Source organism: Gorilla gorilla, chromosome 14 (assembly GCF_029281585.2).
Source record: "Gorilla gorilla gorilla isolate KB3781 chromosome 14, NHGRI_mGorGor1-v2.1_pri, whole genome shotgun sequence".
In the NCBI taxonomy this organism is placed as follows: Eukaryota; Metazoa; Chordata; class Mammalia; order Primates; family Hominidae; genus Gorilla; species Gorilla gorilla.
In genome coordinates, this window is record NC_073238.2 from 103,116,810 (window position 1) to 103,140,435 (window position 23,626).

Genomic DNA, 23,626 nt, shown 5'->3' on the forward strand with positions numbered 1-23,626 from the left:
ACAAGTTTCTTTTCAGGACACCACCATCATTGAGGTTGGAAGCTTCAGGATGGTGAGATACTAATATGGGTTCCATTCTGTCAATTACAAGATAGATTGATCTTGTGTTCTAGTTTTCCCTTCCATTCTCTACTTCACATTCATCTTCTCTTCCTGACGGCCACTGAGTTCAGGATCTAGCACCCTAAATGCAAAGACAACAGTCTTACATACTGTATATAGACTGTACCCTACTGATACACACTCAGAAGCTTAAAGGGCAAAATCGTAGATGGATTGGACACATTTTATTACAAGAAAACTATATATATCATTAATGTTAGATTTTCCTTCTTCACCTTCTCACTACATAGGGATTGGTAGTTAACATATAATGATCACATTACTCCTAACATTTTGACTAGATTAGTTACCATTTGCAAATTAAAGTGAAGAACTTAATGTAATTCTGTGCTGTTGGATACATTCCACTTACAGAAAGCTATTATTAGGTTCTTGCATGTGGTTTTATGTTTATCATGGTAAACAGAGATAAACTACTTTCACAACCAAAGTATATGCATCTTGGAACAAGGAACTTATCTCTGTGACAGAGTTGCAATGCTTCAGGGTAATGTGTATGAACTCATAGTTGGTTCCTTTCTATTTTTTTGATTTTGCAGCAACAGTATCAGGTCAAAGAATATTCTGAGCATTCTAAGAATTTGGTGACAATAGTTGTCTACATTTTTGTTCTTATATGGTTACCGTTTAAAGACATAAAATTTTGTGTCTCTGACTGTTTCTGTCTCATGGGCACAGACTTTAAAGATAAACCATGTTATGTGCTTGATGGAGCTCCCATAAGACTTACCCATTGGCTGATCAATGTTGCTCGTTCATCATTTTCTTATGTGCTAAAAATATGCCTTTTGAAACCTTTGATTAGGAAATAGCCACAATTTTTTTAAGATATTAGCGCTTTTAATATGAGGCTAAATTAGTTTATTTTAGAGCATAACTTGGAATGCTTAATAAAGGAGAAAATGTGCAGTCACTTCTTTTTTTTTTGAGATGGAGTCTCACTCTGTGGCCCAGACTGGAGTGCAATGACACAATCTTGGCTCACTGCAGCCTCTGCCTCCTGGGTTCAAGCGATTCTCCTGCCTCAGCCTCCTGAGTAGCTGGGATTACAGGTGCCCACCACCACACCCAGCTAATTTTTGTATTTTTAGTAGAGATGGGATTTCCCCATGTTGGTCAGTCTGGTCTTGAACTTCTGACCTCAACCCTTCCACCTGCCTCAGCCTCCCAAAGTGCTGGGATTACAGGTGTGAGCCACCAGTGCCCAGCCTGAATCTTCTTTTTATACTTAAGAAACGATTCACATTAATTACTTCAAACACTATTGTGCTATTTTCTAATTAATTTGTCAAAAAAACAGATATTTTGATATACTGAAAAGTCATAGTTGGCTTCTATTGATGACCTATGTTTCTAACTACGGTAAACTTCTATCCAGAAGGTGACCTTTGATCAAGATTTCTACACACCTTTTTATTCTTCCTTTTCATTGACCAACTCCTCTGTTTTCTGTTTAAGGCTTATACTACATGTAAGCAAGATCTTGTTGTATATGTAACACTGCACAAACCCATCAACTGGCTGGTGACATATATAAAATTATAAGACAACTATATGGGTTCCTAATATCCACTTGTAAAAGCATCATCTCTAATTAAAAGAACTAGAGCTATTGCATTTGCATCTTTAAAATTTTATTTATTTGTTTATTTTTTCTTTTTCTATTTTCACTTGAGTTTCAGGGGATAGACATGCAGGTTTGTTACATGAGTAAAGTATGTGTCGCTGGGGTTTGGTGTACAGATGATTTTATTACCCAGGTAGTGAGCATTGTATCCAATAGGTAGATTTTCAGCCTTCAACCTCCTCCCACCCTCCACCCTCAAGTAGGCCCCAGGGTCTAATATTCCCTTCTTTGTGTCTATGTGAACTCAATGTTTAGCTCCCACTTATAAGTGAGAACATGCAGTATTGGGTTTTCTCTTCCTTCATTAATTCACTTAAGACGATGGCCTTCAGCTCTATCAATGTTGCTATAAAGAACATGATTTTGTTCTTTTAAATGGCTGCATAGTATTCTCTTTTTATTATTATACTTTAAGTTTTAGGGTACATGTGCACAACGTGCAGGTTTGTTACATATGTATACATGTGCCATGTTGGTGTGCTGCACCCATTAACTCGTCATTTACATTAGGTGTATCTCCTGATGCTATCCCTCCCCACTCCCTCCACCCCACAATAGGCCCAGGTGTGTGACGTTTCCCTTCCTGTGTCCAAGTGTTCTCATTGTTCAATTCCCACCTATGAGTGAGAACATGCTGCTGCATAGTATTCTATGTTGTGTATGTCCCATATTTTCTTTATCCAGTCCACCATTGATGGATATCTATGTTGATATTTGCTATTGTGAATAGTGCTGCAATGAACATGTGCATGTATGTATCTTTGTAATAGAATGATTTTTATTCCTTTTTGTATATACCCAGTTACATCGCCAAAGGTATATTGGGATTTGGGGTCGAATGGTAGTTCTGTTTTACACTGAGCATTTTTTCATGTGCTTGTTGGCCACGTGTGTTTCTTCTTTTAAGAAGCATCTGTTCATGTCCTTTGCCCATTTTTAATGTGGATGTTTGTTTTTTTTTTGTCGAATTGTTTAAATTCATTATACATTCTAGATATCAGACCTTTGTTGGAAGCATAGTTCACCAAGGCCTATGTCCAGAATGGTCTGTCCTATGTTTTCTTCTAGGGATTTTATAGTTTTAAGTCTTATATTTAAGTCTTTGAGTAAATTTTTGTGTATGGTAAAATAAAGGGATCCAGTTTCAATATTCTGCATATGGCTATACAGTTATCCTAGCACCATTTATTGAATAGGAAGTCCTTTCCCCATTGCTCATTATTGTCAACTTTTCCAATGACCAGATGGTTTTGTAAATGCGTGGCTTTATTTCTGGTCCTCTAACATATTAATTGGTCTTTGTGTCTGTTTTTGCACCAGTACTATGCAGTTTTGGTTATTGTAGCCTTGTAGTATAGTTTGAAGTCAGGTAGTGTGATGCCTTCAACTTTGTTCTTTTCGAAATTTTGCTTAGAAATTTTAGGATCATATAAGTATTCCTAGATGTTTCCTTTTTCTGTTTGCATATATCAGTTATTAAAGATTTTATTAAACTGTATATGATGTATGAAAGTCGTATTGTTAACAAATGTATATGAAATCATATTAAAATAAGAGCTCTAGGATGTTCTTGTTAGGCCAGCAGACAAAGACATCTGCCAAGATAATGAATCATCAGCTACTCTGATGTTTAAGAACTGTGCTTCTGGAAGTTAACACCACCCCTACTACACAAATCATGCAATGAGAAAAGTGAACTAGACATTTCAAGTTATAGGATTTTTATTTAGCATATTACTGAAATGTAATGGACTAAAGAACTAAAGAAAAAGATGGGCAAAGAAATTGAGTTGTGAAAATAAATGTAGTATATAAACATATGCAGTTGTCTTTCATAGAATGATGTAAATAGAACATTGAATTACTGTGAGCAAATTAGTGTCTGAGAAAACATTTGGAGAGTCACAAATCTGGGGAAGAATGGAGACCATTATTCAGATAATTAGTGAAAAGCAAATTGCTTCTCTTAAAAAACAAGAATTTATAAACAATCTGTCCACATTGATTAAAGTCACTGAATAAATGTTCATCTGTCATTTCACGTTCCCTGTATATATAGAACCTAAGAATAGGTCGTGTCATTGTGATGAAAATAACTGAATTTGACATATGACAGGAAATGAGGTCACTCTACAGTAAATTGTCTCTTCCAGAGCAATTATCTATTCATGGCATAAATCCTATACAATTCTAGTTTTCCTTTACGTACCTCTTTGTTTCTTCTATGTCTTGTTAACAAGTGTTTTATTTGCTTGTATCAAAATCCCCTTCTGTTCAATCTCAGTAGATGCTTTCATTGAAAACTGATGGATATTCTCCAGTGAATGCTGAAGAATGCCAGATAAACACTATTTTCTTAGAATCAATTTTCAAACAATAAACTTTCAGGAAAAGTAGTTTATTGCAGTAAGTATATGCATACTTGATAATTACTTTAAAATTTTACTTTAAAATTTCTTTTCATTAGCCACCTGAAGAAACCTCTGGAGAGGGGAATGAGTTTCACATTTTCATTTCACTTCCCATTTAGGCTGGCCTCATCCTCTAGCCCAATGATAAACACACACCTTCACAAGTAGGGCAAGCCAATACATCCATTATTATTCTAGTAGGGACACTATGCTTCATTATAGGCCAAATTTTAATTTTTTATGTAATTATTTTTAATGGCAATAATTATTCATTTGTGAAAAGTATATCTTCTTATGCTTTAATCTATCTGAAATGTAACTATTACCTTATTTTGATAATGGGCACCATAAAAATATGTAATACTAATATTTCAGATGGACTAATACACAATGCAGGACCTCTGGAGAGGGAATGTTTTATGGACCACCTAACATCAGCTTGGGGGAAAATCATAATTTTAATTATTTATCAGGGTTACGTAAACTGTACAACTGTTGTTGGGATGCAAAGGATACAAGGATAATAATAATACAAGGATTGACACAAGGATAATAGAAAGGCAAATAGAAAATAATATCAGAGTATTTCAACTAATACATAATTGTAAGTAGGTAAGCTCTCCTCTCTGCTGGCCTTATAAAAATAATTTTATCTCAAAGCACGGAAAATTAGTAATAAGTTGTAGCCATTAAAAATATTGTTATATCCTATTTAAACTCCTAGCATTTGAAAAATATTCACAAATACGTAAACATTTAAATGTTATTTTCAGATATTGTCAATGTTCCACCAATGATTACTCTGATGCCTTTCTCATTTTCATGCACATGGACTTCTGGTGTGCTTTCACTTCCAACAGCCAGAACTTGCATCTCTTTACCAGACCCTTGTCCTAGCCTCCCACATCTCATTATGCCCCTCATCTATGTACTAAGAACCTTCAGTGACAGGGAATTCATGTCTCCCAATAGGTATCCAGTAGACAATAATAGATAGGCAATGAGGTGTAAATCTTCTGGCTTTCTTGTTCCTGATTACCACAACTTATGTAAGATCTATATTATCTCCAAAACTCCAAAGCTTCATTTAATCAAAGTTACCACCTGTGGAACCTTGCTTGATATTGTGCCTTTGCCTGAGCTCCTTAGATTCTTACTTTCTCACTTTCTCACTCTCATAGCACCCCACCTACCTCCTGGAATATTTCCTATGCACTTCTGTTTAAATTCTTGTTTCAGCGTTTGCTTCTAGGAAATCCAAACTGAGACATCTGGTTTCCAATGTGGTTCTAGGTAGCAGAGTCTCAGGATAGAATTCTCGAGTTGAGTCTTCTTTGGCCAGATAACAAAAGGGGCCATGGCGTCCATAAAAGTAGAGTATTAATTATTCATGCTATATGGTAGCATTATTGTAGCTAAGAAAGTCTGTAGGTAATTGGGATGTGATTCACACTGAAGGAAATCTAATAGTTTCTAAAAAAATATCTACCACTAAATAGATATGGGGAAAAATAGTAATTTAAGACATAATGAAGCTGGGCACAGTGGCTTATGCCTGTAATCTCAGCACTTTGAGAGACTGAGGCAAGAGGATCGGGCTGGTTCAAGACCAGCCTGAGCAACATGGTGAGAACTTGTCTCTGTTAAAATAAAATAAAATAAAAATTAGCCAGGTGCGGTGGTACACACCCATTATCTCAGCTACTTGGGAAGCTGAGGGGGAAGAATCCCTTAAGCCTGGGAGGTCAGGGCTGCAGTGAGCTGTGATCATGCCACTGCACTCCTGCCTGGGCAACAGAGCAAGATCCTGTCTCAAAGCAATTTTTTTAAAATTGCAAATTTATTTTTTCCCTTGAGGTCTAAAAAATAAAAGATTTTGCATTTGTTGGTTTTGCTAAGTTCCACCGGTGCCCTGGAGGAAAACAAAGCTATCGAGCCAACTGTTTACGAACTCATGGCATGGTGAGCATTTCAGCTTGTCTTCATGGGATCAGAGACCTTTATCTCCAATACTTAGAGGCTTTGATCATAAGGCGAGCAGAACTAGAAAGAAGGGTAATCTTTAAGCTTCGGCAAATCACCAGTGTCTAAGTAAACCAGGGGAGCTGTTAAGACATGTTTGTATTAATCTGGTCTCCTTATCAGTAGAGTAGATAAAACGCTGCTGGAAAAGTGGCGGTCAGGTGGCAGCACTAAACCACTAGATGTATGACAGACATAATCACCTTAACAGACTCTGGGATCAAATGGAAAGCATGGGACATGACCTAAAGAGAATTATGACAGTGGCCAATTGATTATAGTGGTCCTTGTGAAAAATTAATTAATAGTCAAAAATGTCTAATGATACATTTGATATTAAAAAGAGAATGATTACAAGGCTGTTATCAGCTGCTCCACTGAAAAAAAAATCACATTATCTTATATAGTATCTGAGATATTCCTCAGACCGGAGATAATCAGTTGAAAAGACTAATATTTCTTGAAGAATCATACCATGACACAGAAAATATATGCACTAATAATCCCTCCATTCCTTCTCCAAATGTGTGATCATTCACTTAAGTAACTGTAGACTGTGGAAAGAGAAATACACAAATTCTATAAGAGATATTTGACATTTTGTCAAAGTTACGTTGATACTATGGATTGTCATTTGTGCAGAGGTATACAGAAGACAGATAGTAAGCAGAAGCCTGGCCAAAGTTTGTTTCTCATTGGTTCCAGTACATCCAAGCTAGCTAGTTAGCAGTGGCTCAGTATAAATTCAAAATGGATATATATATATATATATATTACCTGTAAAATGCATTAATTTCAATTATTGCCACTTCTCAATATTTTAAATTAAAAGTAGTGACATATATTGAGAAGCAAGGCAGAGATCAAAACCACTTTCACTGGCACAAAGATAAAGGGTTATTTGTGCTTGTCATGTCTTCATTTATTTGACATTCTAGCCCCTGGAAAAAACAGCTTATTGTAGATGATGGTATACCTCTGCAATCTTAATCAATACTCTCTGTGCCCTGATAGGTTATATGTTATGGATTTGGTGTAGGTATTCTTTTAAAAATGTATGAGGACAAAAACATTCACTCATTTTGGACAATACTACAAATTTAAGGTATTGTTCTAAGGCTATACTTATTCTTCTGCCCTCTACTAAAATATATTCCAAAAGGACCTTGAAAATGTATATACACCACATAAATATATTGGTTATATTGTGTCCATTAGACATGAAGAGCACATAGTGGTAAAATTCTAGATGTCTTTCTAAGATAAAATCCAGAGGATGGAAAATAAACTCTACAAAACATTAGTGATTTCCATAATGTATAAACTTTTAGGATTCTAGGAATGAGGAGAATGACAAGATATATCCTCCAGGCTGAAAGAAAAGTCTTTGTATACTGGAGTTCCTACACCACCACTCTGTGCTTGGTAAGCCAGTTTGGATTTTGGCCTACTTTGGGAAGTACTTCTCTGAATAATTACTGGATAAATTGAAGGCTGTCAGTGGTGAGTGGGTACAATCGCATATTCTTTTTCTTCCATGAGAACTCATATATTCAGTTGTGCTACTGGAGATAACAGTGGTAAATTGTGTGTCATTTGGAAACTGAAAGCTCTATAGCGAGTTGTAGTACACGAACCTAGGATTCAAGAACAAAACTGTGCTGTTCGCAACAAACAACCATATGTCATCTGCAAACTTTGAGTAGGCACAGAAGCTGTCTACCAGGTAATAGCAATGGTCAACCTGGAGTAAAGACTATTAGGTGCCAAGGACATAGAAAGTTATGGTACTAGATAGCCAGTGCCTCAGGTCATAAACATCTACTCAAGTAATGATGCTCCTTTAGCTTACATTTATGTGCCGAAGGGATTTCTTTAGAATCTGCTGATGGAGGAAAAATAGGTCCTACTTTGTGTATAGTTTACCTCAGCATATTTTTATGAGCTGAAAATGACTTTGCGGAAAACACCACCACCAAGCATGGAGGTCCTTGAAAGAGGGGTGAGTGGAAATCTTCTAAATAACAGAGTTCAGGAGATGCACCTGGCCATCCACTGTGAGGAGTGATATAGTCTGAGATAAGAATATTTATGAACTCTTAGAGAATGGCTAATAGCTTAGCTTGTTGGTTTGGGGGCTTGGAAGGAGCAATATTTGAAGAAAGAGATAAAGAAGTCTGGGGAATAGTCATGTGGGTGGAACAATGGTACCAAGGTTTGAGAAAGGCTAAATCTCAAATTAATGCATAACCTAGATCATACACTTAAAAAGAAGCACTAACCACAAGGGAACAAAAATATTTATCACATAGATATTAGCCAGCCTCTATTCTCAGTGATTGAGCAGTGGGCCTATAAATTAAGTAGATGTACAGCTATGTGTAGGCCCAGCAACATAGTCTTCCTCTCACCAGGGCTGATGTGGTTATTCCCATTACTGAAAATCTAAATTGTGAGGTATAGAATTCCAACATATGTCTCAAAGAAATCCACCAGAAGTTGTGTCAAGTTGTTAGAGTAAGGCTTTTCAAACTTTTAAAGGGCAGTAATTTATTCTGAACAGGGTCAATTTGTGTTTTTTGTAAGAGTTTGCCTTTTTGACTACAGAACACTGGAATAGCAGCACTATACAAGGACTAAGAGAACATGTCCTTTACGATCATGGGATCCCACACAACACTGACGCTGCACAGCCCAAAATATCTGCTCTTCAATGAGATTACGACATTGTGGGACCTACTGCTCATGCCTCGTAGTAAATTACTTAGGGCTGCTGTTTTGATAGGACATTGGAAAGACCTTTTAAAGACATACCTAAAGTGCCAATTTGAAGCTCCTGATGGTGATGCAAAGCAGGTGAACCCCAAACTGGGGCTTAGTCTGGGAGGGTTCTTTGTTTTACCCAGGAGAGATTTCAAGAATGAGCTGGTGGTAGAAGAAAATGGCTTTACTGAAGTGGCAGTGTTACAGCTTCAGTGGTATTACAGCTCAGGCAGTGTTGTAGCTCCATGACTGATCCTGCAGAGCAGTGCAGCTACCCCATAGTGAGTGTGCTGAGAGAACCAGCTCAGGGCAGTTCTGCAGAAATATGTAAACCTACTTATAATTACATGCAAATTAAAGGGCAGTTTATGCAGAAATTTCTAAGGAAAGGGTAATAACTTCTGGGTCATCGGATCATTGTCACTCCTGGGTTTTGCCATGGCAATGGTAAACAAACATGGCACACAGGTGGGCATATCTTTATAGAAAGCTGCTTCTTCTGCCCTGTCCCTGTTTTAGCAAGTCCTTGATTTGGTCAGTATCCTAATCCTGACTCGAGAATTGAGTCTTGCCTCCTATCTCAATGGCACACGATGGGTTTAGGATACTGTTTTTCAACATGCAGTATATGCCAGGAATCAATGGCCACTGTGTAGTTCTATGCCTCTGAAAGAATGAATAAACATGTCTGGGAATCGAGGGTCTGAAGTAAGAATGTCTCTTCTCACCTTCACTCCAAGGAATTTATTTGAAGAAGATATATTTCTTGTCCTTACAATTTTAAACACAGTATCTAGAGTTCCTGGGAATCACCAGGGAACACATCAAGACTTCCACTGAAAATAGATGTACCACTGCCATCTGGTCATTTTTATATACTTGTTACAATAAGCAAGTAGGCAAATAAATGAAACAAATTATTAACCTTGATCATCGTGAGATGGTAGGATATTAGACATTGAATGCGAGTAGGAAAATGTAAGTCTGGAAACCTCGGGAATCCACTGTCCATCTCTTCATGCTCCCATATATTGTTGAACTGTGGTCAGGTAATTATCAGGCAAGTGAATGGCCACCAGAGGTATAGGGATGTGAGTCTTGAAGGGTACTCAGGAGAGCATCATACACTAAAGAAGTGTAGACTCAGGGTAAACTACAATGGATGGTAGAGACAGTCTTTTCAACCTCAAAGGTGCAATGATTTGTTCTGATGAGGCTTGAAATATCTTTTGGCAATTATAGCCTTGGCAACAACTTCAGCAGCAGGAACTACAGTTCATTGCAGTAATTGTTCTCTTGTAGAGTTCAACCCTTTGTAATCATGACTAGTTATCATTCTGAAGAATCCATGTAGTGAATCCAGTGTGAGGCATGAGTGTATCCAAGGCTGCAACAAATGTTGGTGTTGCTTTGTCTGATCACTGTCATATTCCTTCATCAATTTTGTGCACATTGCTCTCCAATGTGCTTTTATTACCAACAACCAGAACTGAGGGCCTTTATGGAAGAGCTGCCCTTAGTCTCCTGGAGAGCACGTTTTCTGCAAGTGCAGAGGTAGCTGGAAGTGCCTGCAAATTTACATCTCCTCAGGGGCAGCCCTTAGCTAATGTCTGATTGGTTTGGTACAATTGATTTGGACTTCACTGAAGTATAACCTACATTGCTTTATGAGCTCAGTGGGACTTAATATCACAAATGTGCTTGCTCTTCTTCCTTTCTCAGGCCCACTCTCCCACTCTGTACTGGTGTTTTCCGGAAATGCTTCCTTTCTAATGAACCACCCTCATAGAATTCTTCATCTCAGAGTCTGCTTTGACAAACCCATTCTATAAAAAGCACAATGTGGCCCGGTGCAGTGACTCATAACTGTAATCCCACCACTTTGGGAGGCTGAGGCAGGAGGATCACTTGAGGCCAGGGGTTCAAGACCAGCCTGGCCAACATTGTAAAACCTCCTCTCTACTAAATATACAAAAATTAGGCACAGTGTGCACTGGCATGTGCCAGTAATCCCAGCTACTCGGGAGACTGAGGCAGGAGAATTGCTTGAACCCAGGATGTGGAGGCTGCAGTGAGCTGAAATTACGCCACTGCACTCCAGCCTGGGCGACAGAGCGAGACTTTAAAACAAAAAAATCAGCTTATTGTAAAAATAATGTTCCAAATTTTCACTAGGAAATTTATTATACATTAGAGTAAAATAAGCTTAAAGATAGTAAGATAATATCATGCCATAAATGCAGCAATATATACTTTTATTATTACTCACTGGTTTAGCTTTTCCTATCCCTTACATAAATAAAGATAATTTTTTAAAAATAGCTGACTATATTAGTCAGTATAAACACACACACAAAATAACTGGTTCCACTTGATAGCTTATTATGACCTGACTTGAGAGAAAACATTTACTTTGCAAACTGCAAATGAAGTTGGTTGAATATAATAGAATTAAGTACTCTTTGATATATTTTTGACAAATCTTTGAAATACATTTATGCAGAGGCTAAAAATCTTGCATTTTCTTATCAATTTAAAATTTTCTATTATTTTAATACAAATAAATACATATATAATTGTAAACAGACAAATTCAAACTATGTTTCTAAAGAAATTAAATATTACTTCTATTAATATATTATGAGTAGAATTGAAACACCCCAATGACACCTTCCTCCTTCCTGTGTTTTACTTTATGTAATTTCATTCAGGAATAATTCACATGCAATAAAACTGCATCATTCCAAAGTGTACAATTTGGTGAGTTTTGAGACTTACACAAACCTGTAAAACCACAAACACAATCAAGACTCAGAACATTTCAATCACCCCCAAAGCTTCTTTATATTACTTTGCAGTGTATATTTCTTTCGGCTGCTGGCCCGTGTGAACATTGATCTGCTTTCTGTCACTATAATTAATTTGCCTTTTTATATAAATGAACTTGTATGGCATGAAATTTTTTGTGACTGGTTTCTTTCATTCAACCTGATTTTGAGATTCATCTATGTTGTTCGGCATAACAGTAGTCATCTCTATTTATCACATAGAGTCCTTTGAATGCTTCACTCTGCTTCTTTGACAGGTGATACCTTATGTAACAGTAGTAGGATATCAAAACCATGATATGATAACTTTAAATAGACTACACACCATATTCAGTTTTCACCATTTCTTTACATGTATCCACACATGTGTGTGTACATTTGTATGCAATTCTGTCCCATATAGAGATTTGTATAACCACCAACTAAATCAGCATACAAAATTATTATATTACCATAAAGAAATCCCTCATTCTATCCCTTTATATTCTCACTCCTCCCACACACCATCCCTGTCGCTTGGCAACCACTATTTTGTTCTTATTCTTCATAATTTTGTCATTTCAAAAATGTTACATAAGCAGAATCATAGAGTATATACTCTTTCAAAATTCATTTTACACAGAACCTAATGCCTTTGAGATGCATACTAGGGTTGCTTTTATCAATAGTCTATCTCCTTTCACCCTTGTCTAATGTCCTGCTGGGTGAAAACAGTGTATTTTGTTTTCTATTTACCTGTTGATGAACATTTGTGTTATTTGCAAATTTTGCCATTATGATTAAAGCTATTATGAATATTCATGTACAAGTATTTGATTCTAATGTATTTTCATTTTTCTTTGTTAAATGCCTAGCAGTGGAATTTCTGGGTTTTATGGTCAGTGCTTACTAACATTTTAAGAAACTGTTAAACTTTTTCCAACTGGTAGTGACATTTTACTTTCCACCACCATTGCCTTGTTGGACTGTTTATTATTGAGTTTTACATTGAGTCGCAATATTTTCTCCCTTCATAGGATTTGTGTTTTCATTTTGTTAATGGAAACAAAGAGCAAAAGTTTTTCACTTTGATAAAGCTTAAACTCTTCATTTTTCTTAATATTATAATTTACTCTATTTGTGTACTATATAAAAAACCCAAGTCCTGGGAGGGCTTCGAGGAGGTTTTAGTGTGGTCTTTCACATTTAGGGTAATCAAATTTGAAAAAAAAAAAAAAGGTTGTGTAAGCTAAGTGTTGATGCTTTCTTTTCCCCCATAGCACCGTTTCTAGAAGGGTTTTCCTTCCTTCCCACATTGAGTTATGAAATAATTTTGTCAAAAAGCAATTGATAGAATGATTTGTATTCCTTTGGGTATATACCCAGTAATGGGATTGCTGAGTCGAATGGGATTTCTGTGTTCAGATCTTTGAGGAATCACCACACTGTCATCCACAATTGTTAAACCAATGTACACTCCTGTCAAGAGTGTACAAGCTTTCCCTTTTCTCCACAACCTCACCAGGATCTGTTGTTTTTTGATGTTTTAATGGCAGCCATTCTGACCGGTGTTAGATGGTATCTCACTGTGATTTCAATTTGCATTCTTCTAATGATTGGTGATCTTGAACTTCTATTCGTATGATTGTTGGCCACGTGTATTTCTTATTTTGAAAAGTGTTCATATTCATTGCTCACTTTTTATGGAGTTATAGGTTATAAAGACACACACACACACACATGTTCACTGCAGCACTATTCACAACAGCAAAGATATGGAATCTATCTAAATGCCCATCATTGGTAGACTGGATAAAGAAAATGTGGTACATGTACATCATGGAATACTAGGCAACCATAAAAAAGAACAAGATCATGTTCTTTCCAGGGACATGGATGGAGTTGGAGGCCATTATCCTTAGCAAACTAACACAGGAACAGAAAACCAAACACTGCATGTTCTCACTTTTAAGTGAGAACACATGGACACATAGAGGAAGAAGACACACTGAGGCCTACTGGAGGGCAGAGGGTGGGAGGAGGGAGAAGATCAGAAATAACAACTAATGGGTGCTAGGCTTAATACCTGGGTGATGGAATAATTTGTATAACCAATCCCCATGACACAAGTTTACCTATGTAACAAACCAGCATTTGTACCCCTGAATTTAAAAATTTTAAAAATGAAAGTAAAAATAAAAAAAGCAATTGAACATGTGTGAAGGTCTATTTCTGGACTGTCTCATCAGTTTCATTGATCTATATGTCTTTTGTTTTACCAACTCTTAATTTTCTTTACTTTTTTTTTTTTTTGAGATGGAGTCTCACTGTCACCAGGGTGGAGTGCAGTGGTGCAATCACAGCCCACTGCAAACTTCGCCTCCCAGGTTTAAGAGATTCTTCTGCCTCAGCTTCCTGAGTAGCTGAGACTACAGGTGTGCACCACCATGCCCAACTAATTTTTGTATTTTTAGTAGAGACAGGGTTTCACCATGTTGGCCATGATGGTCTCGATCTCTTGACCTCATGATCCACCTGCCTTGGCCTCCCAAAGTGCTGAAATTACAGGCATGAGCCACCGCGCCCGACCCTGTTGTTTTATATAAGTCAAGATTAGGTACAATAAGTACTTCAGTGTAGTTCTACTTTCTTAAATTTGCCTTGGCAGTTATATTTTTGTATAATATATAAATTGACTTGCCAGTTTCAACCAAAATGCCTGCTAGATTTGCATGGAGTTGACCTCTATATGTTGGCAAATTTTTGTAAATTGAAATTTTATTTTCCAAATTATTGATATTATATATCTTTTCAATTATTTCAGTCTTTTTTAATGCACGTCAGCATTCTGTAGTTTGCAGTGTATGTGTGTGTGTGTTGAGAAAAAGAGAGAGAGGGAGAGTATAATTTTCTAAAATCCCTTTGTTAGATGAAAAAAATTCAATTCTATTCCTTTTTCTGTGAGAGTTATGAATATGTGTTGAATCTTCTTAAATCTTTTTTCACACCTTTGGAGATGCTAATGTGATTTAGTTTCCTCTTTTTCTATGAATAGATTATATTATGTGGTGTAATTTTTGCAGGTTAAGTCAACTCTGCATTGCTGAGATAAACCTGACTCCTTCATTTTATATATATATATATATATATATATATATATATATATATATAATGCTGTATTCTATGAATTAAATTTTATTAAAGATTATTCATTTATGGTATTGGTGGATAAAAGTTTGAAGTATTGTCTTGTATTATCTTCCTAGCAATATCTGTTTCTGACATGAATTTGGATAAAATAATTCCTGGAGATTGTTTCTTTGACCCATGTTTTATTTCAAGATATGAAGAATAATTTCCAAATATTTAAACTGTCCCTGGATTACTCTTTGTTTTTGATTTACTATTTATTTATGCATTACATATTATACTGCATATAATATCAAACATAACACATTTTCTGAGTCTTTGTTTTTTTGGCCCAGCATATCTTTATCCTGGTGAGTGATCCATGTTTACCCTAGAAGATATTCTGTCTTTATTGTTTACAGTGCCCTGTACATATAATTTAAGCCAAGATGGTTGATAATGTTGTTTGAATACTCTATAAATTATTTGACTAGTTGTGCTTTTAATTGCTAAGAGTGTTAAAATTTTCACTCTGATTGAGCACTTATTTCTTTCATTGTTTCTGCCAACTTTTGCCTTTTGTAATAATGAGACTCTTTAATTAGATGCATAAAAACTTACGATACTTAAGTTACACTGAGAAATGAACCTTTCATCACTGTGAAATTACCTCTTTATTTCTAATATTGTCTCCATCTTTATTCCCTCTGATGCTACTATAGCCACATCAGCCTATATTTGTGGTTTTTATTGAACGCATTTTTTCACTCACTCTTTTCAGCCTCTTTATGCCTTATAATTAAGATAAACTTCTTGCAGAATAGTATATAATTGAGTGTTATGTTTTTATCTATTATTATGTCTGACTTTTAATTGTAGAGTTTAGTTCATTAACATTGAATGTAATGATTGATATGATTGCACTTACATCATCTATTTATTATATGTTTACTACTGTCCCTTCTGTTTTTGTATTAACTTCCATTTTTATTATGCAAAAATATTCCAATTTTGTTACTATTAATATATTGGTGTTTTAGCTATACACCTTTATACTTTTTATAATTTTTCTGTAATTACAATATTATACTTAAATTGTCGCAGCCTATTAAGATTTATGTTAAATAAAGCATAGAAAACTTGCAACCATATTAGGTCCAGTCCCCATCACCCTCTGTGCTTTAAATGACATAGGTATTATATTCTACATATATTCCCACCATAATATTGCATAATTTTTGTTATGGACAATCATATATATTTTAAATACATTAATAAAAAAGATTTTATTTTTACCCATATATTTAACATTTCCAATATTTTCATTCAATTCTAACGATTGTGATTTTTTCCAGTTTCATTTTTCTTCAAGCTGAAAATCTTTTAGTATTTCTTGTACTTCTTGTATGAGAACAATCTATTATTACCTTACTTTTCCTTTTCGTGAATGTACCTTTCAATGACCTTACCTTGAAGCATATTTTTGCTAAATCCAGAAAAAGGGTAGATGGTTTTTCTTCTTTCAGTATTTTAAAGATATTGCTCCATAGACTTTTGTTCTCCATTGTTTTTGATCAGGTTCTTATTATTTTATCATTTTTCTCTGGCTTCTGTTGAGATTTTTTTCTTTATCCTCAGTTTTCAGAAGTTGGCTTTGATATGTCTAAGTGATGTGCTCTTCAACTTTATTTTTTTTTCTGTTGAGCTTTGCTGAGCTCTTCAATGTTTACAGCTATGTCCTTCAAAATGTGAGAGAAAATTGTGTCCATTATTCTATCACTTATGTGTTTTTCATTCTGGAGCAGTTCATTTTCTCTTTCCTCTCATTCTGGGTTTCAAATGAACGCTATGTTAAATGTGATATTGTCCCAAAGATCATGAAGCTATTTTTAATTTTGTCAGTCCTTTTATCTCTTCTACTCAAATCGAATAATTTTTTTCTTCAAATTTCTGTGACATTTTTCTTTCAACTTCATTCCATTATTTTATTTGTTCTAGACACCAAATTTTTCAGTTCTATGATTTACCATTTTATGATATATTTCTGTGCTGAGATTCTTAAGTTTTCATTCATTTAAATTGTATATAACTTTACTACATTGAGCACAACAATAACGGCTTCTGTATATATAGTTTTTTCTTATCTGTGTCATCTCAGGATTGACATTTGTTGATCTCTTGAAACAAGAATGGATCATAGTCCCCAGTACTTTACAGTTTGAGTCTTGTATTATTGCATCACAGATAATATAAATGCTATATTGCAGAGATTGAGAATTCTGCTAGTTGTATCAAATATTGTGGACTTTTAAATTTTTTTTTTTAAATTAACTTTAAACTCAAATTGTAGACTGTCATACCTGAAGTAGAAAGAGGCTTAGAATTGGCTTTAATTGTTTCAGCTTTATTTGCAAGGGACTTAGTCTTCCTTTCATATGTGAGGTTCAGAGAACAGCAAGGCTGTTCTCACCATTAATCCGGGCGACTGGATTTACTCTATCCACACAATTAGTAATTCCTTTTTTTTTCGGATTCTCTCCTTCCTGGAGTTTTCCTGATACTATCTCATGTTTTTTTCTTGATAAAAGGCTTCTCTGTTTCCTGGCCAGAAAGTAAGACTTTCGGGAGCTAGTTTTAGACATGTAGAAAAGCTTTCAGTCTGAAGCCTAAACAAACAAACAAACAAACTGGGACAGCTAGCAATGTGACCATCTCTTCTTCCTGTTTTAACAATGTTCAAAATCTAACTGCTTCATTTTGGTTTTTGGAGCTTTAAGTAATTACACCATGTTCAAAGATTGTATCCAACATGTACAGGATGATTGACTTGTGGGGAGCTTTTCATCCTTACTGAAAATTAAAACGCCATCCTGCTTCCTAGAATTGATCAATTTTCAATTCCATACTCCTCTATATTTTATTAAGCATGTTTTATTTTTACATATTTTATGTAAATATTAGAAACTTTTATATTTAGGTATTTTTCTTAAAATTATTTAATTATATAATTTTGTTTGCCTATGTAATTTCACTTAACAAAAATATATTATTTGTAATATTGTACAGTGCAGTGTTTCAGCATTTGAAAAACAACAATACTTTTTCTGGTGAAATTTCTTTGTGCCCAACTATCACAATATTATTTTTGTTTAACTTTTTTCTAAACTGCCCCTCAAGAAGACCACATTTATTTATATACCAGCTGTATTTTAATTAACCATATGAATATAAAGCTCTATGGTTAGGAGAAATGGATGCCCCTAGTTGCTCTGATGGCTTTCAGCAGTAATATATTCAAATAAACTATGCAGTGAAGGTATGTTTTTATTAATCAATTAGATTTTCATTGAAATAAATTTGTTTTGAATGAGCATGGATATTGTTATAAGGAATTCTAATGATGATCAATATTTAACTTTGACTTCTCAACAAGAAAATCTATGCCTTATTATATAATATTTCCTTCGTAATAAATTCAAAATGTCATTCATTTCTCACTTAGCTTTGAGTGTTGCCAGGTATGAGGAAATTTGCTGACTTAGGTAATAACAGTTCACTGTATTTGAGTCAAGTAATTGATAACTAGGAGAACTATTGGCTACACTGGATATTAAAATTTCTTTAATGACCCATCAACTGTAGTTTGCCTGTGCAGAGTTTCAAATCATATAATTTTTTAACAAGGAAAAAACACAGCTTCAACTGAAAGTCAAATTTGGGTTCTGAAGCATATCTTGATCATATTTTTGCAATTAAATTAATATGCTGCTGTATTGCTATATGTAATTATATATCTTTTCAGTTTTGATTTGATGATTATTTTCCTTCTGCTATTAACAAAGCTTCAAATTTCCCCACTTTATAGTGGTAGCAGTAATTGAAAATAGCAGTGCAAGACATATATTAGTTTGAGAAAATGAAAACATCACTGAGATATTATTGACTTTTAGACTGAATGAAAGATATTGTGAAGATTTGTATTATATTGTTCACATGATACATGAAACCTGTTTTGTATTGTCTCAGTTAAAATCAAACATATGTGTAATATAACTTGTTGAAAATGCAAATGTAATTGTCCAAGACAATGTCGTCTAAAGAACATATCTATTCATTGTATTTTGAAAATACAATGAATAAATCTGTCAATTATATAGTGCCTCAAACCATAAATGTTATTTAAATATGGATTAAGAAACTAAGAGGATTTCCAGATTAAGATCCAAGAGCTACTTATGTGTTGTGAAGACATGAGGAGTTACTTACTTTAAGTTTATTTCAAGTTTGTCAGCCAGGGTCCACATGCAGAGTAGAAAGCACCCTAGATTTTAAATGGAATTAAATTTAATTAGTATTTTAAGGTAGCTCAAGATGTAATTTTTAGAACAAATTTTTAATTTTTATTTTTCTACAAGAAATAAAACAGTTATTGGCAAACTAATATGCCAATTGACAAATCCAGGAAAGAAAGAAAATAAAAATACTCCTTGAAACCCATCAGGAAACTACAGAATCAAAGTATAGAAAATGGGGCTAAAATTTCAGAAAAAAATTGTTCTCGGGGAAAGTTGCTAATGATCTATGGATGCTTTATTCCTAGGTGAGCATGCAAATTCTGGACTGAACAGGAGAGTAAATTTAAAGTTCGGCATAGTGAGCAGCTACTGTGGAACAGAGTGTCCAACAGTCTTTGTCATGTCACCAGGATTAAATGACACAAATGGGGACTAGACATCTCAGCCATATGCCTGGTCTTTCTCTTGGAAAATTGTTTAATTATGAACCTATACGAGGTAAGTAACTTAGAAGTTAAAATAAAACGTGTAAAACAGTAGATTTTATTTCTAGCCTCTTAATGCTAGTGGAAGGTGCTTCAATGAGTATAATAGGCTGTCAGTTGAACTCTACAATTAATGGTGAGCTGAGAATCTACAACTCCTCTTTCCCTAGCGATAATTTCTCATTCTAGGCAAAAGCTAAAATTTAAAAATTCTAGTGTGGTGTTGTGTAAAAGGCCGTTGCACCGGGACAGAGAAAGAAGCAGAGATTTTGTCTGTCACTTGAAGTTAGAGTAGCAAAATTAGCAGCATGAAGATCATCAATACAAAGTTAGCTTTGCTGAAGTCTGAATTTCCATGTGGTGTGAATAAATATATAAGCCAAAATGTTTCAAAAGCAGAGTTGCTCTTTTTATAGTTTCTAGGCGAGGGGTAGACAAAGACATGCCAAAAGGAGGGTCTCTATTGGACATAATAGATCCTCAATTAAATATTCAGAAGGGTTAAATACAAGGAAGAGAGGTAGATTAATGTAGAAATTTTAAGCCTGTAAAATAGAATTTGTAATATTAAGACATCAATAGATTGGTTTAAAAGCAGCATAGTCAAAACAGAAAATTGAATGAGTGAACTAAAAACTGGCTAAAAGGTATCAAAATTGAAGCCAAGAAATATATAAAAAAAAAGTTGGAAGTAATGAAGAGAAAAAATAACAAGTGTGACACAGGGATTCTAAGAAGAATAGGGTAAATATATTGCAGAAGAAGAAATACTGAAAAGACAGTTAATTATTGTTTCAAATATGGCTGAAATATACCAGCCTGTGGATTCAAAAAGCTCTTCAAACACCGAATTATACACAATAAGAGCAATCTATAGGCACAAACTCAAAGTGAAGAGACCAAAAACAGAAAAGATGTCAAGAACACCGTGTGAAAATATAAATATTTTCTCTGAGGGATTAACAACAAGAATGTTAGTTGACTTATCCCTAGAATTGGTAGAAGCCAGAAAAAAATGACGTGATGAAATTTATCTTCAAAATACTGAAATTAAAAAGACAATTTAGAATTCTTTATCTAGTGAAAATATCTTTACAAAAAGAAGAAAAATGATCCTTTCACAAAAATCAAAATGAAGAAATTTGTCATTAACATATCTGTACTGAAAGAGATAATAAATGATAATTCTTCTCAGAAGAAAACAGGGAATTAAAGAAAACAATATAACAGCAATGTGAATGGAAAATACATGGGTAAAAGAAAATGAACATTGAACACACAAAACAATAATACTAGTATCTTGAAGTCTCTAAATTTGTCTTACTCAGTTCAGGCTGATAGAACAAAATACCATAAATTAAGTGCCTTATTAGTAACAATTTATTTCTCAAAGTTCTAGAGGCTAGAAAACCAACATCAGGGTGCCATCATGTTCGGGTTCTGTTGGGGGCCCCTCTCTGGGTTGCAGACTCTCAGCTTCTCGGTTGTATTGTCATGTGGCAAAAAAAGTTAAAGAAATTCTCTGGAAATCCTTTTCTAAGGGCACTAATATTATTCATGAGGGTTCCACTCTCATGACTTAATTACGTCCTAAAGACCCCACCTCTTAGTATCATCACTTTAGGAGATAGAATTTCAACACATAAATTTGAGGGAAGGATCACAAACACTCAGTCTATAATAGTAAATATAAAATTAAAATTTGTATCACAGGGTAAATATAAAACTGATTTATTAAAAATGTTTCATAAGAATTCAAAGGACATAGAATTTTGTGAAATGCAGTATTTTTACTTAAGTGCCTTTTTTCTATTTCTAGCCCCCAGTCTATTATTTTATAAACCAGTTGATACATAAATAGTTTCTTGTGGGAGGATATATTATTTACATAATTTCTATGTAGTAAACATGTATGTGTATGTGTGTGGGTGTGTATCCAACTGCTCTGTTGGAGTGATTCCTGTGGTTTGGAACTGCCAGGGCCAAGTTTATGCAAAAATCTACATTTTTGGATAAACCCCCCTTGACTAGAGTAGGTTTCCCCAGTATTTGATCATTCTTCATTTCTTAAAGCTGTACAAACATCAGATATCAATATTTGTGAGGATCGATAATGTCATTTATAATGAAATTGCTTTCTCAGATTTTAATGTTAAGTATATCATCTTCATATAGCCTTATAACTCATTTGTGCTATTCCATTTTCTTCTGTTCCTTTTATTTTCACTTCCTTTGTAATGTTAGTCTCTTTGTACTGATTTCTGAAAAGTTCATTTATGACTAAAGATGTTAACATTTTGTCTAGAATTGCAAATATGTTTTTCTCATTCATTTTACTGTGATGTTTTATTTTTTGGTTGCACAGAAGTTGTATATTGAAATATAATCTTGTTCTGTTAAAAAAATAAAATTCATGACAAATGTAAGAGTGGAACAAATGAAGTTCAAGTATACTCAGTGGAAGTATTGAAAATACTAGTTATTGTACAAGCTTACTTATTTTTCATCTTTATTGAGTAGTAATTAGAAAGTATTATTTTGAAAACTTTTTGGGATAGTAAAAGTGAATGGGGCATCACATAAAGTATGCACTGAATAGATTTTATGTAATATATGACTATTTTGCTTTACAATCTAATGTAAAGTTTTACTATTTAATCATATCCTACACAATTATAATGTCTTTTCAATTTCCTGATATATAGGAGATATTATTTTACACCTGTAATTCCAGTGATAAAACCTAAGTGCAGTGAGATTAAATGACTTGCCTAAGGTTAGTTACTCAGATAAGAAATGACTAATAGAACTCAGATTTTCTAACAGCAAAGATAATTTTAGCTAAGCTTTTCTAGTTATAGTCTTTAGTTAAGATAAAATTAGTGTATTTGTGTGTTTCACAAATTACTTATAAATATAGACATAGGTAAAGACAGATACAGATAACATAAAAGAGTTCATATTAAGTCACTCTAAGCCAATGTAGCCTTGACAATTGTTAAATAATTTGACATTTATTTCCCTACACTTTGGAAAAGATATGCTTTTCCAGTCCCCACATTACTCTCATCTCATCAATATCACTTTTTCCTGAAGAGTCCAAGAAAGCCTTTGCTAAGACTTGGTACCACAAAAGTCATCCAGGAGCCTCTTTCAATGTATAAAAAATAATATACAACACTTTCTGCTTGTTCTTGCTCAGTCTATTGCCAAATATTTTGAATATTGCTGAAATTATAAATGATTATTGGAACAAGCATATGGATAACTTTTTGTAATATGTTTGAAATTCCTGCAGAATAAGTTTTTCAGATGGAAGTTTTCCTAGCCGTTATTGAACAATTAACATATGCCAGGCAACTTACTAGATGTTTTAACATACTTTCATGGGAAAAATGATGACTAACACCTTTCCTGTGCCAGGAGGGGCATTTATTAAATAGTCACTAAATTCCTCCTTTCTTAAAGAAGTTGATAATACTCTCTATCTCCTGAGTAAGACAGTCAACTGAAGAAATATGTGCATATTTAGATGTAGGTACATTGTACCTACATCTATAGGTAACATTATCTTCACCAACAGCCAATGCCCTGTGCCTTCACACAATACACTGACAATAAAGAAAATGTGTTTTATTAAAGGAAAGGTGCTGTGGCTCACCCCTGCAGCCCCAGTGCTTTGGGAGGCTGAAGTGGGAGGAACACTTGAAGCCAAGAGATCAAAATCAGCCTGGGCAACATAGCAAGACTCCCGTCTGTCTCCACCCAAAATTAAAACATTAGCTGCGCATGGTGGTGCACACCTGTAGTCCTAGCTATTCAGGAGGTTGAGGCGGATGGATTACTTGAGCCAAGAAGTTTGCGGCTCCAGTGAGCAATGATCATACCACCACACTCCAACCTGGGTGACAGAATGAGATGATGTCTCCTAAAGAGAAAGAGAGAGAGAGAGAGAGAGAGAGAG

At 34.6% G+C, this 23,626-nt stretch overlaps 1 long non-coding RNA gene across 1 annotated transcript in view; it reads left to right on the forward strand.

Moving 5' to 3' along the window:
- Positions 1–23,626, forward strand: part of LOC134757086 (uncharacterized) — a 101,098-nt gene that overhangs the window by 55,107 nt on the left and 22,365 nt on the right. Inside the window, exon 2 of the long non-coding RNA XR_010130692.1 lies at positions 19,483–19,675. This is a non-coding gene — a long non-coding RNA (uncharacterized lncRNA). The remainder of the gene's footprint in view (positions 1–19,482; positions 19,676–23,626) is intronic.